General features: G+C 40.7%; 1 protein-coding gene across 18 annotated transcripts in view; it reads left to right on the top strand.

The window, feature by feature from the left end:
* ZBTB20 (zinc finger and BTB domain containing 20) overlaps nucleotides 1-12,105 on the top strand; it is a 473,219-nt gene that overhangs the window by 280,164 nt on the left and 180,950 nt on the right. The window contains exon 1 of one of the 18 annotated variants that reach the window (XM_039717824.1): nucleotides 11,277-11,354. The exons of the other annotated variants lie outside the window; for them this stretch is intronic. The gene's annotated coding sequence lies outside the window, so the exon portion shown is untranslated. Of the gene's footprint in view, nucleotides 1-11,276; nucleotides 11,355-12,105 lie in introns of those variants that run through there. 18 annotated transcript variants of the gene reach the window in all.

Below are 12,105 nucleotides of genomic sequence, written 5' to 3'. Positions count from 1 at the left end.
ATATCTGAAATGAATTTATGGACTTGTTTGGCTTTTGTTTTTCCTTGTCCAGCAACAGAATCCAGTACCAAACTTATATCCTGCATTTCTGTCACCATGCCTTTTCCAATTCTGTTTCTGTTCCATCCCATTTACTCACTTTTCTCAGCCATTTTCCTTGATTTGTCACTATATGTCTAGCTTGTTTCCAAGAGACACAGATCTCCATGTCTTTAAGGCAAGCTTTTTGCTCTTCTATAAGTGACATAATTCTTGTAATGTATTCAGGCCTGGTGTTAGGCAAGACCCACTGTTCTTCAGAACTGGATGAGTGATGCTCACTGTAGCCCACTTGGCTGCTGAGAAATGGCCTCTTACTTAATTTTTCTCCACCAAAGGCTGATGGAATTCCTGGAGTTCCTGGGTTTGCACCCTGCTCCAAGCATTGGCTAAGGATGACTGTTTCCCACTCCACACTAACCGGCTCTTGTTTGCTATACTTCTCCCTTACAATCATGAAGCGCAATAGTGCAAAATAAGGTTAAGATTCCCAGTTTACCCAAGAGCAGTCTGCAGTGCCAGGCCAGGTGCCCGAGAGAAGCACGGCTTCCTTCAAGCTCACAAACCACCTGGGGATCAGAGCAGTGAAGGTTGGCAGTGCTCAGTCCAGAGTGGAAAGGCAAATGCTGGGTGGCTGTAGAGTGAGCCAAAGACGGTGATTACAGTCTGACATGGAAGATTGTCCCAGGAAAAACAGTTAAAACAGGAGTAACTATAGCTTAATACTTTAGGAGTGGTGGAGGAAACAATGGACATTCTTCATTAGTAGACTGTAGCCTCAGTAAAATGTAGGGATTCTTTCTGAATGGATGTGTAGATCTTGGCCTGGGCAGGCTGTCTTCTTCCCTGTTTTTTAATGTATTCACCAAATGTGTGAGAAATTAAAACTGCACAATGAGCAGCATTTCCTCCCTGCAAACTTGCAGTGCACCAGCTAAGAGAGAAAATGGGTTCCTGGGGATATGCATCTTTTATACTCTTTTCTGACTAGCACTATATCATTACATCTTCAGTCAATAAAAGTATGTGTCTTTAATATATATATTTACTCATGCACATATATATCATTCCAGTAACTAGCTGTGGAAAGGAAGGAAAACAGTTATAAAAACAAGAATTCTGAACAACAAACAAGCTTAGTGTACAACTAAAGGAAACTTTGAAGAAACAGACCTTCATGAAGGAATAGCACTGTTGGAACCATATGTTTTCCATGTACCAGGAGACTGTTTTAATAGTTTACAAATGTATTTAGCCACAGAAGGTCTAAAATTAGTCAATGTTTTAAAGGGCTAAAGATTGACACAAGTCATTCCAGTTAGTGAAGGACTTATTTTCATCTACATCAAGTGAATAAACTTATATAACTGAGCGGTTGTTTATGGAGGACTGGTGTTCTGTGGCTGCTGATTAGAGTTGTACAAAACTTTGCTGCTAACTTGTAGTATTAATTTGTTTCAGACGTTGTGTCTTGTGGGAAATATGGCAGCCTAGACCACAAGTCACTCATCTTCTGTCCCTGCTCTGCTGCTGCTCTGCTCCATGGTCGAGAACAAGGTGTTCTTCCACACTGTAGCAGTTTTGCCCTCATAAAATAGGAAATCCCTTTGTAAGCTATTTTGAGAACTGCTGATGAAAGATGCTGTCTACGAGCTTTGCCAGTCTTTTCTCCCACAGTTTGTTTGAGTTTAGTAGCCTAAAGTGAAACTCAGGTGAGTCTTCAGGGCCTCCAGGGTTTGCGCTGAGGTTGTACAAAACCTTGTATACAGCATGTTTTCACTTTAACAGCTCCAGGGTTACTCTGAGCCAGGCTCCCCATCGTTAACAGGGCTTGCGAACCTCAGGAAATCCTTCATCTGATCTGAATTATGAATTGGCAAGGAAATCAACATCTTCTGCTGAGCAGCAGAGATTTTATGAGGCTGTGCAACACTGTCTCCACAAAAGCTTGGTTCTATTTCAGTTGTGCTCAAACACTCGCTCTGCTCTGTTGCACACCCTGTGCATTCTGCTCTTCATCCTTAGATGAACTTCATCCCAGATGGCTTCATCCTTGATTGACTGTACTGTGTATGACCACAACTGAGGCACGTGTACTGATGTCACTGTGTTCTGTGACCACACACACCTCTGCTGAACTGGAGGCTGCTCTGGGCTCCTGCCTCCATGATACCATGCTCTCAAATGAAAGAGTGGTTACCTTTTCAATCCAACTGGGCATCTTCCTCATCACAACAGCTCTTTTCATTGTGGTTTGAGCCACTCAGAGACAAAACTAAGTCACAGAGCTACCTGGCAGTGTCAGTCATTGAACAGTGTTCAAGCATGCTTTTCTGTTAGTTCTGTAGTGGCTCTCTATGCTCACTTGATGGGTTTTCATCCCAATGGCTCTTCTACAGGGTTTCAAGTCTGTAAAGAACTCATCTCTATTCTATACACACATTGGTGGGAGCAAGCTTAAAAAAAAGATGTACCTAGAAGAAAGGAGGAAAGGGGACTTGATTCTCAACAGGTCCAGTACTTTACCAGAAATCTGGACAGTATTTCCATCTTTTTCCCCCCCAGGGTGATAATGCAGTAGTGCAAAGAAACCTGAAAACAGAAAAATCTTACTGGATTTTCTGCGTTACTGAAAATCCTCTTCAGATCTTTTATTTTAAAAATGGTCAAAATGTACATAAGAAAAGGAGCTATATTAGCTCCTTTAATAAAGTATTCCTTTCATTCTCTGTCAGAAATGGTCACATGCTAAACATTGAACAAAAAAATTTGAAATGTTAAAGGAATAAAACTCTTCAGGGAATAAATTATTTTTACAACTGGCCAATATAAAATAATACAGTACAAGTCTCTTAAAGTAGTAATTGATAAAGGAATAAAGCTGCTAAAAGAGTATATTTTTCATTCGCTGGAGCTAACTGTATAATAGCACTCAGCTGTATTTAATCTCTGGAGGCCTACAGAACAAGCACAAAAATGAACGTAACTTAAAATCGACGAGTGATCTTTCATGAGATCTGTGCTACCTGCTGCCTGCTGGCAACAGCCATGTTACTGCAGCAAGCCTACTCGATCAGCCCCACTGTACTTTGCCTTTCAGAGTCTTTTTTTATCTGTATGTTAAGTAGGTAATTCCCAAGACATCCCTTTTAAGTGAAAAATAATTACTCTTCCAGTCAGGGAAACTGAGATACGGAGAGGATGAAGCCTTTGCCTGGGGTCAGGCTGGTTTGTTCTACCATGTAATATGGCTGTAATGGGACTCAGTCCTTCTACAGAATGCTGATTGAAAACATGCTAGAATAAAAATTTGAAATTGTGGTTTTACTGGATACTACAGAACAGGAACACAACTGTGCTGGGCCCAGGTCCTTCAGCTTCCTACAGTGCACACTTAAATCCCAGTATAGAAATCAAGTACCAGTGTCTGGTTGATTAAAGAATCCTTGCATTATATTATAGAGCTATGTGAGTGGGCTTCAAAGGCTGACCTCACAGGGGCAAAAAGAGTGCATCCAAAGAGGGAGAAAATTCCCCCACTGTGTGATTCTTGTTTGCCTTTGAAACAGGTCTGTCTCATAAATTTCTTAGATTTTCATTAAGGAAAAGAAGATAAATTTTTCTTTAGGTAGATACATGGAGAGATTCTTGGTTGAAGAAAATGGAGAGAGAGTGGGGACTTGGAAGAATGCATACAAATGGCATTTCATTTATCCTTCTGCTGTCTTGGTGGGTCTTGGAGAGGCCAAGTGATCTCTAGCTTGTACAGGCTTCACCCAAGTGACGTTCTCTCCCCAGAGTCTCTTCCTGTTTTTCCATCCACTGCTCAGACTGTCTGTCCCAGCAGAACTGCTTCATTTTTCTTGAGATCAGTCACACTGAAACAACTGAATAGAATTAGAGTTTTTAACTGTGTCTGTCAGCTACTTTGGGTTTGCTTTTCTCCCATCACCCATGAGCTCATTTTCCATTAATTTAATCAGAAGTAAGACCAAGGGCTTTTATCTAAATAGTCTTGAATTTGGCATGTATTTTAAAACTGAATAATTCTTTATGTTGAAGTCATGAAGCTACCTTCTTTTCATAGCACTTCCTTATAAAGCTATTAACCTAATTATATGAAATTTTAATGACATTTGAAATTTTGAAATGTATCTACATTTTATAGGATTTCTGGGGTTTGGTTCCCTAAGAAAGGACTTCCTTATTTTCTTACGTTGCTTACTTTGTTTAGTTCTAGGGGAGAATATGCCAGAAACTCTGATGAATGGGTAAAAATAGTAGATTTGCCTGTGTAAATTTCTACCCCATGCATACCCTGTGCCCTTGCATCATATAATGATATTATATCATCAAATGATGATATAATATCATCAAAATGGGTAAAAATAGTAGATTTGCCTGTGTAAATTTCTACCCCATGCATACCCTGTGCCCTTGCATCATATTGCCTAGTCTGTTTATTGTAAACAGACTGTATCAATTCAGGAATAGTAGCATACTTTTATCAAAGCAGAGATAGTTTCCCTTTATAATCCCCAGAACGAGTTGGAAATTTCTCTCACTAATTATTTTAGGATAGAAATTGTTATTCTTTGAGACCTGGTGGGTGAAATTAAAAAAAAAAAAGTCAGCTAGAAAAAAGAAAAAGCTTCAGAGCTCCAGTCTTTTTCCTAATGGTGGTTTTAAGCATAAGAAAGAAGTGAGGAGAGTAAGAAAAAGAATAAATTGCAGTATTCCTAACTTACCAAATAATACATTTTGTTTCTGCCTCACTTTAAAAAGACCCAAAAAATGTTGTTTAAACTTGGCTTATTTTGTAGATACCCTTGAGAGTCTGCTAATAAATGAAGTGCCAAACAAGTTAGTTCTGTAGTTTCAAAGTGGTACATACATAACATATGTAGACAGAATATCACTTGTGCCTGAACCTCACTATTTTTCTGTTGAGCTCTGTCTCCATTCTCATGGAAACCAACCACTGATTGACAGTAATGCTGTGAACTTCCACTTATTAGCTAATGCTAACTTTTCTTGAAAATAGGAGCTGAGTGTAGCATTATGGAATATTCATGGAACAAAATTCCAGAGAGAGAGGTCTCAGGGTCAGGAGGAGGGAGGGAATGAGAGACAGATGCCAGATTGCCTGTAGAGAGTCCAAGCATGTGTTTTTGTTTGTAGCAATGATGCACATGCCTTTTGCGGGTGCAATTATTGCTTTTGCCTTTGAAAGTTTTACTATAAATCTGTTTCTCAATCTCCCTTCATTTTTGACCCAAATTAACCTCTCTTCTATACAGTTCTGTTACTTAACCGCAGTTCCACTTGGGAATATCCATGCACCACCATGCTCCAGGTGTTCTCCCCTGAATTTTAGAGATCACTCTGAATTCAAATCTGTTTCTGATCAGGTTTAATCCATTAGTCTTTCTGTCTTTTCATGATCTTCATGCACTGGATTTTATCCCTCACTGAGTCATTGCAATGAACAACACCACGAGTGAAAAAAATAATTTGCCCTTTATTTTTGGTCTCTGCCTACCATGCAGCTTTAAGCAAAGGCATATGATCTGTAAGCAGATGAAAACTGAGACCTAAAGTATTTGAATATCCGTTTAACATATCGTGACACTTTCCTTTTAATCTATCAAATGCTTAAAAATCTGAATTCTCTTGTTCTAGCAATAAGCTTGTCTTATTTGAGTGACACTTCAGGTCTAATGAAGCTGACTGCAGGTGACTCACTGCTAACTGTGCAACAGATGTGGGGTGAAAGCTTTTAGCAGCCATACACTTCCAAGTGGGAATTCCCTGCCTGTAGTATTTGTGACATTGATACTGTGCTATTTTCCCGTGTCAGATTCAGGCTTTATTGTGGACCTGACAGGTTCAAAGTCACAGAAGCTACTTCTTGTCATAGAGTATTTCAGAGAGAAGGCATTTAATAGTGTATTAGCATTTGTTAGTTTTATTTAGGAAATGGAGAAAAAATTGCATCTCAGTGTTCTTGTACTCCTGGGGAGCTTTCAACCCTCAGAGCATTTCCTAAGCTTGCCCTCGTCCCTAGGCTGGGGTTCTGACAAACGTGCTGCAGCTTACTAGGGGAAGAGATTGAAGTTCAATTCAACTGCCATATCTGGATGAACAGAATATGTACTAGTTTGAAATGTTGTTAAAGTTACCATAAAAAAGCTAAGTATCAGAATATAGATTCATATCATATTGTGTGCACGGTCAGGAATTTTCCATCACCTTGTCTTCTGGAAAGAGAATCTTTCAAAGCTCAGGAGCTTTTTTTGGGAGACACAGCATGCTGCCTGCAAGTCTCCCCACATGCTTTGGGGAAGCTTCTTCTTCGGTGTGTCCTGCAATTTGCAGGATTGATGCTGGGAGAGAAAGAGCCATGCAACAGCTCACAAATGTAAGCCTTGAGGTGCTAGGGAAGTCAAGGAGGGGCAGATGGGTTGGCACAGTTTCATGGTTTCTGGTGGGCTGCCCACAGTGGTTTGAAGTAATTGTAGTCTGCATCACTTCTGTCACAGCTGAGTGGTAGACTTCATCCCACGTGGGATGCAACCAACTAAATAGGGTTGGTCACTTGGGGTAACTGTTGAGTGTGGATGCCCACTGTCCTAAAGAGACTATGAGCTTAGTGGATTTCAGCCAAGAGCTCTCTGCATTACTGTTTATCAAGAAAGCCATACTTCTGAGCCACAGGTGTGTATCTGGGCCCTCAGAAGTAATTTAAATGCATATATATGTATTTTTATTTTATTTTATATAGGGCAAAGTTGCCTGAAGCCTGTGTATTAGTTAATAACCCCCTCCAGGTTACCGTCTCTAATCTTGTAATGAAATTGAGTTAATAAATCCAAGATATTATTAAATAAAGTAAGTATTTAATATTGCTTGTCCTCTTTGAATCCAAGTTGCAATACAACAGAATTTCATTTTATAAATAACACCTTTCGTGCTAGCACCACAGGGCATGATTCAAAAGAATCTAAATAGAACATGAATGCTGTAATCAAATGCAGACCCCAGGAAGGCAGATTAAAAAGGCATGTTGCTGGTTAGCACAGCAGACAGGGTAAGTATAGCAGGTCACAGCAGAAAAGCTAGTTACAAAAACAAGGGCACAATCAAATGAAAATTGTTTTCTTGCCCACTCCAAACCATGACTGACTGCTTCTGTGTCCGTGACCCATTTTTTTTAAATAAAGGAAGATTTTGAGAGGTTGTTACATTTTAATTGCTTTGTACCAAACAAGAAAACAACAACAAAAAAATAATTTCTCAACTCTGTGTTTGCATGTGGAGGACAGCAGGAGAATATCTATTTATAGGTAGAGACACTACAGCTGGAGAAGACTTTTCCACTAGGTTTATTTCATCTCTGTTTATCTCATCTGTTAGCACCCATGCCAAAGGCTGTGTGTCTCCTGCTGTATAGAGGAACATCGAGCAGAGGGAGAAGGTGCAGGGCACTGCCATGAAGTTTGCCTTGCAAAGGGCAACACTTGCATCCTGCAGGTGTTCAGTGCTGAGGCAGAAGTGGCAGGAGCAAAGCAGACGGGTCTCCAAAGCCCATGAAGCCCAGGGTCCAGAGGCAGCCCTGCCCTGGTAACATCGCCCTGCAGCGCTGCCCGGCCGCCGGCACGTGCCTGGCTCTCATGGCCACGCTGACTTCCTGTCTTTCTTCCTTGAGGGTGTCACAAAGGTGACGCAGAGGTTAATGGAGCAAAGAGAAGAATTAACCTCCATGTGCTTATCTGCAGCTGCTCCCAAGGTTTGGTTGTAGCATGGCCTTTCTCTAAGCACAGAGCTTTAGCTCATGGAGGGATGCAGGGAGGGGAGGAAAGGAAAGTCAGGGTCTCCAAGCACTCTCCTTCTTCTGCTGGGGTTCTTTTCTCTTTCTTTGCTGAGATGGGGAAAGCATCGTCCTTTTTGAGGCCTGTCCTCTCTATATTGCTATAAGGCAGGAAGAGAAACCCTTTATTGTGTTTATTGTATTCTCTGTGTGCACATAGGTACAATTGCTGCAAAACACATTTGGTGTTCTAGTTCAAAGACTAACAGCCAAGACAGGGGAAGGAATAAAACTCTGGTGATTTTATTTGTATGTAAGTGTGTATGTACAGATGTACATCCACAAATGTATACATTTATATTTGTGTGCGCAACATGGTTGCAAATATTAAAAATATTATACAGAAGAAGCTTGTGTTATAACTAGGTACCACCTCCAAGACTCCCAGTTATTTCCATGTAGGAAATGTGGAAATTCCCAAGAAAAATGGAAGTCAGTACAGTTAGCTCACTGAGCTACTTAAAGAATTAAAGTGTTTTGATAGGCAGTCTATTAATTTACTTTAACAGGTAGAATCAAACTAGCCTAATGCAAATAATGAGTCACAAAAACTAGTTTGTAAACAGTATAGTGAAAAGAAAAAAATAATCATAAATTAACCTTCCAGAGTAGTCTGCTGTACTCAAGGTAAATGAAATATTTAGTGGTGGCAGTAGCAAAAAATGAAATATGAGATCTTGCATCCCAAGTTATTAGTGACCTGTTAAAAGACAGTCTGAAAAGTGCCTTTACCAAATTAAAATTTTGAAAAAGGGCACAAATGGGAAATGTCAAAATAAAAAATCTGAAGAAAATTATTTTTGTCCTCCTGGCTCTTATTATTTTGCCATTCTGAGGCTGTGGCCAGTGTTAATGCTAGTGAAGCAAGAATGGCACAATTCAGTCTCCCGAAGTATGTAATGGAAATAGTCTACACTGACAGGCAGACAGTTGGAATTTGCTGAGATTTGCTGAGATTTGATCATAATTGCATGATCTGTTCACTGCGTGTGTTTTTTTGTTTAGTATAATTTTCAGAAACTTTGTGGTTTGTTTTTTTTTTTTAATAGAAGATTTCATTTGGTTCTCTGTTCCCTGTGTTCACAGTACAGCCATCCTTAATGCTTAATGATACTAAATAATAAGAATGCCAGAGTGCTTAATTTAATGTCTGCTATTGATCTCTGGACTGTTTAGCAAATGTCTTACTAAACACAGAGGGCCATACACTGCCCCCACTTCCATCTATGTAAATCTCCTGAAGTATTGGGAACCTAAGGTCAGTTGATCCCTCCTAATTGTATTTCCTGCTTAAAAACGTTAAAGGTTTTCCTCATCACAGACAGGAATTATTTTTTAAATTCTGTTCCGTTACTCTTTGTGTGCCTCTCTGCTCTCTGAGCACTCAGCTCTCTGGACCTCTCACTAATAAGGTTTCACTTGCAAGAGCTCACATTTGTCTCAGTTTTCTTCAGTATTTCTGGCAATGCTGGTAAACATAAAGGTAGTGAGAGAAATGAATGCTGAGCTGATTTGTAAATGAGCAAAGCATTTCTTAGTGAGGTCAGATCAGCTGACAGCTTCTCTCTGTCATCCACTGCCCTTCCAGGGCAAGGCCCTCTTTGGTATCTGCTCTTATGAGCTGGATGGTCAGGTTGACAATTTGCCAATTAATCTGGCAAGATCAATGAGACTCCCGTTCCCCCACAGCTCTCCCAGTGCTATGTCACTGATGTCACTTCTACTGCTCTGTCTCAATAAATCTCTTGGAAATGCCTCCTTCTTTTATTTCATTAAGATCACTGTGGTATTGTGGCTACAAATGCTTTAACAGTCTCTTCTCCTAAAGACCTGAACCTGAAGAATCTGTGACTGACTATAAATTTTGCATTAAAGGCTTTTGGCTTTTATTTTCAGCCATACTTCAGTCTTAAACTTTTCTCTGCCTTACCCACCTACATTGTAGACTAACTGTTGCTAGCAAAATCTATGACAGCATTACTTTGCCAGCAAGAACACACAGATGTAAAACTAATTAGTTAAAAAAACATATTTTCATTTGTGTCTTGTGAATACAGTAATCCTCAAGAATTCAACAGATTAGGAATTTTTTAAGGACTTGATAAGCTGAATTTTGTGGTGGGCACTAGATTCTTTCAGCACTGCATCTCTTTCTCAAATGGTGAAGTACCCTAGAACAGAAGTTCATGTTGAGATTGCCAAGGCATTTTCAGTTATCTCATGGTCTTTCAGTCTTTTGTCCCACTTTTCCTCTCAAGTAGGTCCTCACCTGCTGTACACTGCTTTCCTAGTCATGACCCAAAACCCAGAACTACCAAGCACTTCAGTTCCCATCAGCAATCTATGATCTTTTACTGAGGCAGGTTTAATCAGCTTGCTAATAATGACTTGTAGCATACTGGTTTCTCTTAGGCTCGGGCCATCCTCCATTCTAGGTCTCTAAATGTGCTTGATAAATTATTTGAATTACTCTTTCAATTGCCATCTGTAGTTCCTCATAAAGAGACTGCTATTTGCTGTGCGTTGTGCCAAATCACGCAATAGTTTTTTGCAAAGCCAGGGACTGTACTGAAATCACCAAACTCGTGTCACTTGTGAGCTGCAGTACAATAACAAGTTAGCTTTAAGTAGGTTACAGTTGTAGTCTCTTGTGAGATGAGAATGATGACCTTGGAACTCTGACCTGTAAATCTCAAAAATTGTGGGGAAGTACGAGAGAAGAGAATTTCATGTACCTCAAGTTTTTAATACATATATAAAATTATTGTTATAAATATGAATCATAAAATGAATAAAATGTCACTGTTATGCATAAATAAATATAGAAACATATGCATACGAATCTACACTTACATATGTTGTGACCTTCTCCTCCTTCCCCTTGCTTTGAACTTCCTCCTTGAATGTGTCCTAATGGTGGAGTGACAATCATCAGATCTAAAGAAATTTAGTGCTGTGTGAAACCTTGGAATAGTGACGTCTGTTGAATGTGGACAGTTTTGTTTGTCTACTGGGAAATCGCATGAACTTCCCAATTTTTTTTTTTTCAAGTTTGCATTGCCCTCCTCCTCCCCACCCAAGGGAGGGTAGCTTCAGGAGAAATGGCTGCTTTCTTGCTTTCTGGTGTGGTGTAAAGTTTTCCGTCAAGAGACAATAATGTACATTCCTCTGGCAGGACGGGATGGATTTTTTTGTTTCTCTTGCTGTTGTTTATTTATAAGACATTTCCTCTTGCTTAGTGGAAGTTTGATCGTAAGAGGCTCCAGTGATTTTCCTTCCCACCTCTCCCCTCCCTAATTTCTCTGCCTCGGCTCTCGCTCTGGAACAGAGCGAACTCAAAAAGCCCATCGGCGCAGGGCGCGCTTCGCAGCCAAGCCCTGCCACTCTCCAGAGACTGTGAGGTGATTCTCCTTCGTCACTGCTTGGACCAGGAACCACAGCCCTGGTGAGTGGTGAGCTCCCAGAATTTGATGTGTCAAGGCTTCTATTCTCGGGGCCGCTGCGGCGAAGCAGGAAATAAAGGTCTTTTTTTTTTTTTTTTGTTGGGTTTTTTTCTTGTTGTTGTTTGTTGTGCTTCCTTTTCTTTTTTTTTTTTTTTTTTTTTTCTTTTTTTTTTTAACACGAAAACAGAATCGGCGAGAAGCGCAGAAGGAATACGGAGCTTGGGGCGCAGCGACACGAGCGGAGCCGAGCCGAGCCGAGCCGAGCGCGGGCAGCTCGGCGGGGCTGCGCCGCCCCGGTGTCCCCGCGGCCACCAGCGGGGGACAGGGCGGGCAGCGCGGCCGGGCTGCGGCGGGGGGCGGTCCGGCCGGTCGGGGGGGGGGAGGGGGAATGTTAATCCTTCGCTTGGAGTTTCTGTCTGGCAAGTTTTCATGCCTCTGTGTTCTGAGCATTTACATTATGCTCTGAATACCTGATTGCCCAGCCAAGCAGAAAAGAAACTCTACAGTGGATGCATAGTAAAAGAAAATGCTTCTGTGGAAGCCACCTCTGGGAATAGGAAGAACTAGTTGTTTTATAGGCTGCTGGTCCATTTGAGGGAGCGGGAAAGGTTGGAATTTTTTTTTTCCCTCTTTTTTAACTCTCTCACTTCCCTTCTGTTCTCTTTGTGTCTGTACGGGGAACTGGGAGTCAGAAAAACAAATGTACTTTGTAGAACTTCATATACAAAATCCTGGATGCCAAAGAACTGAGTG

The sequence above is a fragment of the Passer montanus genome, unplaced genomic scaffold (genome assembly GCF_014805655.1).
Source record: "Passer montanus isolate IOZ18808 unplaced genomic scaffold, ASM1480565v1 scaffold39, whole genome shotgun sequence".
Classification (NCBI taxonomy): domain Eukaryota; kingdom Metazoa; phylum Chordata; class Aves; order Passeriformes; family Passeridae; genus Passer; species Passer montanus.
Note: the sequence above shows the minus strand (reverse complement) of the source record. Positions and strands in the feature narration are given on the sequence as shown.